The sequence below is a fragment of the Humulus lupulus genome, chromosome 3 (assembly GCF_963169125.1).
Source record: "Humulus lupulus chromosome 3, drHumLupu1.1, whole genome shotgun sequence".
NCBI classification, from domain to species: Eukaryota; Viridiplantae; Streptophyta; class Magnoliopsida; order Rosales; family Cannabaceae; genus Humulus; species Humulus lupulus.
In genome coordinates, this window is record NC_084795.1 from 126,341,196 (window position 1) to 126,349,630 (window position 8,435).

An 8,435-nucleotide genomic window follows, 5' to 3' on the forward strand; every position below is an offset into this window, starting at 1 on the left:
CCCTTATTCCTTTATAGTTTCAGTGACACGATTTTAATTAAATGACTTGATTAGCAAGTCTGGCACTTTATAAACACACAATGTAACGGTCTTGGCTATCCAGGGCGTTACAAGAAGGATGCTTCTCGCACAAAATAAATTTCACATGCAATAATATATAAAAGAATAGCAAAAACCCAAATGGTCAACATATCCTTACAAGTAGTCTAGGAGAACCAACAGACACGAATCACACGCAGTAGAGAGGTTCCAAAGGGAACCCTTTCAAAATAAAGAGGTGCTAATAAGAGGCCCACATGCATAATCGGACATGATAATGTTCTGTCACAAAATAAGTATAAGACATAGCGGGACTCGTTAAAATTTCCTCATGGAAAAAACAAGAGAGCCGAAAAAACCTCTCGTGTAAAATAAGTCAAGTAACATTACAACCAAATCAAAGTAAAAAGAAAGAACCTACCCACACATGGGAGCAAAACACAAGGCATGATAAAATTTCATGGTTTCCTGCTACGAGCACTCCATTCAGCAGCCTTAGCAACATCGTGGTCATCGAATGAGGAGAAGTCAGAGAAAGGATTATGTTTCTAACACCATATAGTAACTTTAGCTTCCACTCTTTTCTTACTCTTAGACGAAGAGGAAGTCTTCTCTATAGGTGTTCCTGTCATGTGTGTGGCCTCAGCAAGTTGCTTCTCTAGTCCCTGAATCTTGACAGTAAGTCGATCATTCTCCACCCCGGCCAAAGATAGATATTTTGTCGACATCACTTATACTTCAAGGGTATCAATCAACAAGCAAGTACTAATAGACTTCATGGTCGAGTTGACCTACTGATAATAAAGAAGAAGCCAACAAGGCAAAGAGACTACAAGAAAGAATTCTTAAAGCATTCTTCACTCTGAAATCTGACAAGCACTGGATGCATGCAAACCACCCAGGGCAATGCCTTAGGATCACCACACGAGAGCTCATCATGGCTAGAAGCTACTTCTTCGGTCCCTCCGGGTAGTCTGCATCAAGCACCTTCGTGTGGCCCGATGTTGTGTACACCAATTATACTCATGGGATCTTTACCAAGGAATGATTAGCATTAATTAAACTTTAAAGGAGTCCTTAGAATCACCACTCATGAAGTAAGCTTTTCCATATCTCACAAACAAAGAAACACACTTATACCTTACATGTCATAAAGATGGCACAAAAAGAGTCTACAAGAACACCTAAAGGCCCTCTAATAGATTGGGGGGCAAGTGTGGATTTCAAAATTCCACACTAAGTAAAGCACCCAAGAGGGGGCCCAAGAGATAGAAAAATCCTCGAAGAACAAACTCGCACCTTCCTGGAGCTTGGGGGCGAGCTCAAGCCTCCCTATGGCTTGGGGGGAGAGCTCAAGCCTCCATAGAGTTTATTGTTAACTAAGAAACTAATGTGAGCATGAAGAAAAGACAAGAGAAACCATGCAAGATAAGGGACTCCAAGAGGTGCTTCAAGATGATAGGAAGAACCTCAAGATCAAGTCCACGCCCACCAGGACCCCCAGGGGCGAGCTCAGGTAGCAACCTGGTGGGGCAACCACAGTCTAAGGGGGCGAGCTCAAGGCCCCACTGAAGCCCAAGCACCAGCTTGACCCTACTCAAGACTACGAAACGCATGTGAAGCTTCCTAGAGGCTAGGAGGGTTATTCAAATGACCTCAACAACCTTGGAGTACAAGCTTAGGACCACCATTTTTTGAGAGTAAATAGGCTTAATAGGTTCATACAGCCTGAAGTCATAGTCTCTCCTTAGATTCAAGCTATGAGCATCTTACACTCAATCTCTCAAGGGCTCATCAAGATATAGACAAAGTAGAGGTACGAAAAAGGTCTAGGTAGTACAGAGTACGAACCAGACACGATCGTCAAAGGAGTTGTGGTCGTACTAAATCAGAGGAGTAGTGGTCGTACAAAGTACCAGGAGTAGGACTACATCCTCCCATGCTTCCGACCACAATGAGACCCGGCAGGCCTGAAGCCCGACACCACTACCGCTGGCGCCATGATCCTCTGAGGTGTCCCGTAGTACCACTATCTCTATGTCTCCATGAGACCTTTCTTGTACAAAGAGCCACTATAGCTCCCCTATAAAAAAGGCATTTTCTGATCTTTAAAGGGGTTGGAAAATACTTGTAACACCAGACTATTCTAAGAGAAATATACAAGTTTTCTTCCATTGTTCCTCTGAAATTTTCCTCTATGTTTCTACAAGTTCTTCTAAGTTCATAAGTTTCTTGTTCAGTCTTCGATTTTTCCAACCTTAGACCGTTGACGAGTTCTTACAATCAATAATATGTTTCTTACTTTAGCCTGTTCTGGGATTAATTTGTCTTCAGTACCCAGAAACACTTGGTGGATAGATTCTGGTTCTACTACTCACATAAGTGTTTCTATGTAGGGCTGCCTAAGCTAATGAAAGTGTAATGACCCAACTAATTCTAGGTCCTCGGACCATTAAAAACTACTAGTACATAGCTACTATTTTGAAATACATATATACATAATATAGTAGAACTTTATCAAAAATCCAAAATACGGTACGAAATACAAAATATTATATGGGATCCCATTGCTATGTACATAAAAACATAAACATAAACTTTAATTAATTGTTTAAAAACTAAGTGCGAAAAAACATAAGAACATAAATTAAAAGACTTGAAACAACGTCATCCTTGATGTTCTAGCATTCCATTCAATCAATCCATCCCCAATACACATGCCAAGCTGCCACAAATCTGTAATGACCCACTACTCTACACTTTAGGACCATTAATGAAACTATACATACAAACCCTAATAAGACTTACATTTGCGAAAATACCATAAATTTATTATAAACTTGTAGAAACAAAAGTTACTTTCATAAAATAAGCAGGATATGGGTACCCATTGTCTTTAAAACAAAACATAACTTAAAGTAAAAAGGAGTTACATAGAAAGTGCGGAAAATACATGTAAAACCCTAAAAAAAAGAAAAACAAAACTACATCCTCGAGAAATCGAACTCTCGACTCCTTGCCTCCATTCACCATCGATACACATTCTCTAAGCTTCCACGAATCTTATCGCCTCTAAAGCTATTTTCCTGCACATAAAACAAAAAGGAATGAGCCTAATGCCCAGCAAGGAAAATCTAACACATAGTCATAAACATAAAATTTCATAATAAACATAAAGACATATCATAACACTTATTATAATGGCCATTATTACTTGGGGTCCCATAGACTAAACAAGTCATATGCCTATGAGATTAGTGGGGTCCTACTAGCTAAGTAGGTCATATGCTCATAATCTTTTTGGGGTCATGTTAGTCATATGGGTCATATGCCCAAGCCTACAAACATACACATTTCATAACATATTTATAACATATTTCATAACATATCACATAAGATAACACATGCATAAAACATATAGATTCTATCCTATTTTCCTTACCAAAGTTACCGGGATATGTGGACAGCGTTGGGACTTTGGAACACTCCTAATAACCATTATGAGAAAGAGTGAGTCTAATGAAGAAAAAGAGATGAAAAGGAATGGGAAGACTAAACCATTGAAAAACATGCTTACCAAAACTTATGTGCTCAAGAACTTAGATTTCCTAACCAAAATAATAATGACGTTAGGAGACTGAGTAGAAGGCTATGAGAAAGAAAATAACATAAAACAAATGAACTAGAGTTTTGGTTTACCTCAAAGACTTGTAAGACCAATCTACACCACAACTGAAATACTATAGAACCTTACTTCCCAAAGTGTTTGATAAGCTTGTGATGTTTAAGCTTATGATTTCCCCAAAACCCAGGTGTTTATACTCTCACACTCACTTAGCACTTGCAGCTTCTAAACTTAGAGCAAAAGGTGAATAATGGCTGGGTACTAGGTCCTATTTATAGAGTTTAGGAATGAAAGGATCTTGATTTTACTTGAATAAAAATAATAGCTTTTTAGGTGAAAATAATTTGAATAATCGTTCAGCAGAGGCTGAAGACTCGTTCAAAAAGATGCTGGACTTATCAAGAGGTTGGATGGCTGAAAGGAAAAGAATTCAAAAACTTTTGAAAATACACTGAAGGAGGCGATATATCGCCCCCTGTAGGCGATATATTGCCTGGGCCAGTATGCCCGAGGCTGTCGTGCATCGTCTCGTGTTTTCCGTATCTACGTGCTGCGATATATCGGCACACGCTGATTAATTAAACACGAAATTACACATTTTTAGCTAAGTTTGAATGGAGTAAACAGCCTTGACTAAGCCCTCAACATATTCAAAGCTGCTGACTGACCCTATTGCATTCAAACTTTACTCCTTATTAAATTTAATCCTCAAAATACTTAATCCTTAATTACCCATTCATAACATGTGCTTAAAATCCTATTGGTCCTCATCTAAACCTTATAGTATAATAAATATTATTCTTAATATCAGTCATATAATCAAACCTTAGGTTAACATTAATATTCTTAAACTATAGGTTAAACTTAGAAAATCTATAAGTACTACTATGAGTGTCCAAATAATTCCCGGCCTGAACCAAAAATCCACAGTTACAAAGATAATACTATACATACTATAATAATACTAAATAATTAGCTAAGTAAAGTTCTTGGACTCTACAGAATCCATCCCACCATCCAAGCTCATTTTCCTACACCATCTAAAATAAAAGGAATGAGCCTAATGCCCAGCAAGGAAAATCTACTAAAAACATATATCATACATCATAATACCATATCATAAAACATATACTATAAAACATATGACGTAAAAATGTATATCATATAGGACTACAATATTAATGGCCATTAACTCATTACAGTGGTATGTGATTAAACCATCTAGGCCCTCAGTTTGCTAATCGAGGTAGATTAGATCACAAAGTAGTATATGATAACCCATCTAGGTCTTATGTCTACTAATCGAGGTAGGATAAATCATAACTCTAATTCATGGTAATGATAAAAATCTTGGGGTTTGCTATCTAAGCAACTATAAGCCCCAAGTGACTACAAAACATATTTTTACATGTATGCATAGCACATAACATATCACAGCATATAAACATATCATAACACATATAATCTAACCTATTTCCTTACCAGAAACTGGGATATTGGAGACAAGAATGGGATTGGAAAACTCCTAAAATCAACAATAAGAATCATGAGTTCTAAAGAAATGGCAATGACAAAGAGATCTAAACCATCAAGATGGAAACTTAACAAAAACCTTAAGTTTCAAGAATCTTAAACACCTAACCAAAAGTCATAATAATGAGTTAGGATCTAAAAGAAAATAAAAGAACTATGATGAATTAAACCTGAGGATAAGAATACCTTGAATGGACTAGAACTCCAATCTACACCTCGATACCGAAATGTCACTCTATCTTACTTCCCAAGTGTTTATAAAGCTTAGATTGAAAAGCTTTTAAATCCCAAACCCTGGTGTTTTGTCTCTAGAATAAATTTAGCAGCTTGGAGGCTCTGAAGAATTCTTGAATGATGAGTGAAATGGTTGAGTATTAGGTCCTATTTATAGAGTTCGAGGAGTGAAACTAACCTCTTTTAAAAAGAATAAATAAATGAATATAATTTGAATATATTTGAATTTTCGATTCAATAGATGCCCAGAACTCGGTCAAAAATGTTCAAGAACAAGTCCAAGTTGTTGAGGGCTATTTCTAATTTAAATCCACAGAGTTTCAAAAATGGCTCCAAGAGCCAATATATCGCCTACCCTAGGCGATATATCACCCCTACCTATGCCCCGAGCTTTCGTGGTTTCATTCGTGGGAAGTCGACGTGTTTTCTGTATCTTCTGTAGGCAACATATCGGCCCCTATAGCTGCGATATATCGGCATATGCTGATATTTTAAACATGTTTTTGCACACTTTTAGCATATTTGAAGTTTGTTAAAAACAACTTTGACCAAGTAAAACGTGATCCTAATAGTTGCTGGAAGGTTCTAGAGCTTCTAGATCTATCTTTTATTAATTTATTCATCTAATATGCTTAAATCCTCAATAAACATGCTTGTGACAAGTGTGACGCTCTTCATTATTCTATCTAAACCTTAGGTTATAATAAATAATATTTCTAGGAGCAGTTATATTAATCAAACCTTATGTTAAAATTAATATTTCTAAACTATACTACTACTACTACTACTACTACTACTACTACTACTACTACTACTACTACTACTACTTCTGCTACTACTGCTACTACTGCTACTACTTCTACTACTGCTACTACTGCTACTGCTTCTACTGCTGCTACTGCTGCTACTGCTGCTATGGCCGCTACTACTGCTACTGCTGCTACTGCTGCTACTGCTACTACTACTGCTACTGCTTCTACTGCTACTACTGCTACTACTGCTACTACTGCTACTACTAAAAATTTACTTACCAAAAAATTCGGGATACCGTGCTAGGATGTCTTCCTCCAACTCCCACGTTGCCTCACGTTCTTAACTACTACTACTACTACTACCAAAAATTTACTTACCAAACAATTTTGGATACCGTGCTAGGATGTCTTCCTCCAACTCCCACGTTGCCTCACGTTCTTAACTATTACTCCATAGGACCTTGACTATCGGAATACTCTTAGACCATAATTTCTTCATCCCCTTCTCTAGGATGCTAATCGATCGTTCCTCGTAAATAAGGTCTTTCTGGAGTGCTATTGTATCGTACTTGAGGACGTGAGATGGGTCTGACACATATCTACGCAACAACGAGATGTGAAACACATTGTGGATATCTGCTAGAGCTAGCGGTAGGGCTAATCTATATGCAACTGTTCCCACCTTGTCCAATATCTCAAAAGGACCTATAAACTGGGGACTAAGTTTGCCTTTCTTCCCAAACCGCTTCACTCCCTTCATTGGAGATATCTTTAAAAAAAACTTGATCTCCGACTTTGAATTCCACATCTCACCGCTTGGCATCAGCATAACTTTTCTGTCGACTCTAAGCAGCGAGCATACACTTTCTAATCAGTGCCACTGCATCCTGAGCCTCTCTAACAGCTTTGGGTCCAAGGAGTTATCTTTCTCCCACCTCGTCCCAATGTAACAATGATCGACACTTCCTTGCATAGAGTAACTCATATGGTGCCATATCGATCGTTTCCTGGTATATATTGTTGTAGGAGAATTCTACAAGTGGAAAATACTTACTCCATGAACCTCTGAATTCTAGTACACAAGCACGCAATATATCTTCTAAAATATGTATGGTACGCTCGGACTGGCCGTCGATCTGAGGATGAAATACTTTAAGATCTTGCGGTCTGTATAAATCTGTATACTAATACTTAACTTGGTACCCATGGCTTGCTGTAAGCTTCCCCAAAATCTCAATGTAAACACTGATCCTCTATCAGATACTATGGTCTTAGGGATTCCATGCAGTCGTACTATTTCTTGAACATAAACGTCTGCATACTGGTCCACAGTATACGTAGTCTTGATAGGCAGGAAGTGAGTTGACTTGGTGAGTCTATCTACTACAACCCAAGCTGAAGCCGAGTCGTGTTGCTTATTTTTTCGTTGTAATACTGTCATGAAGTCCATAGCTATATCTTCCCAATTCCATTCCGGAATACTAGGCAGTTGCAATAAGCCTGCAGATCGCTAATGTTTCGCTTTCACTTGCTGGCATATAAGGCATTTGGACACATACTCTGCTATGTCTTTCTTCATCCCCGGCCACCAATATAGTGTCTTAAGGTCGTGAGTCATCTTGGTTGACCCCGGGTGAACTGAGTATAGGGTATTGTGTGCCTCTTCTAAAATCTTCATCTTAATTCCATGGTCATTCGGCACGCATACCCAGCCGTTATATCTCAAGAACCCATGTCCTGATATAGTGAAATTTATGGTCTTGCCTTATTTAACTGCAGCTATATGCGATACTAACGTGTCATCATGCTCTTTCCCGATCTATATATCTTCTAATAGACTCGACTAGATGGACAAGTTAGCCAGTTGACCAATGTCTAGTTCTATTATGGCATTAATCAGCTCTTGCTGAAGCGACTTTTCTATTCCGGATAATGCTACTAGATTTCCACAACTCTTCCGACTTAGCGCATCTGCAACTACGTTTGCTTTTCCTGGTGGTATAGGATTTTGCAGTCATAATCATTTACTAGTTCTGACCACCTGCACTACCTCATGTTGAGCACTTTCTGTGTGAAGAAATACTTTAAGATCTTGTGGTCCGTATAAATCTCACACCATTCTCCATAAAGATAGTGGGGCCATATTTTCAATGCGAAGACCATCGCTGCCAACTCTATATCATGTGTTGGATAGCGTTGCTTGTATTCGTTTAGCTGCCTTGAGGCATAGGCTATCACGTTGTCATTCTCCA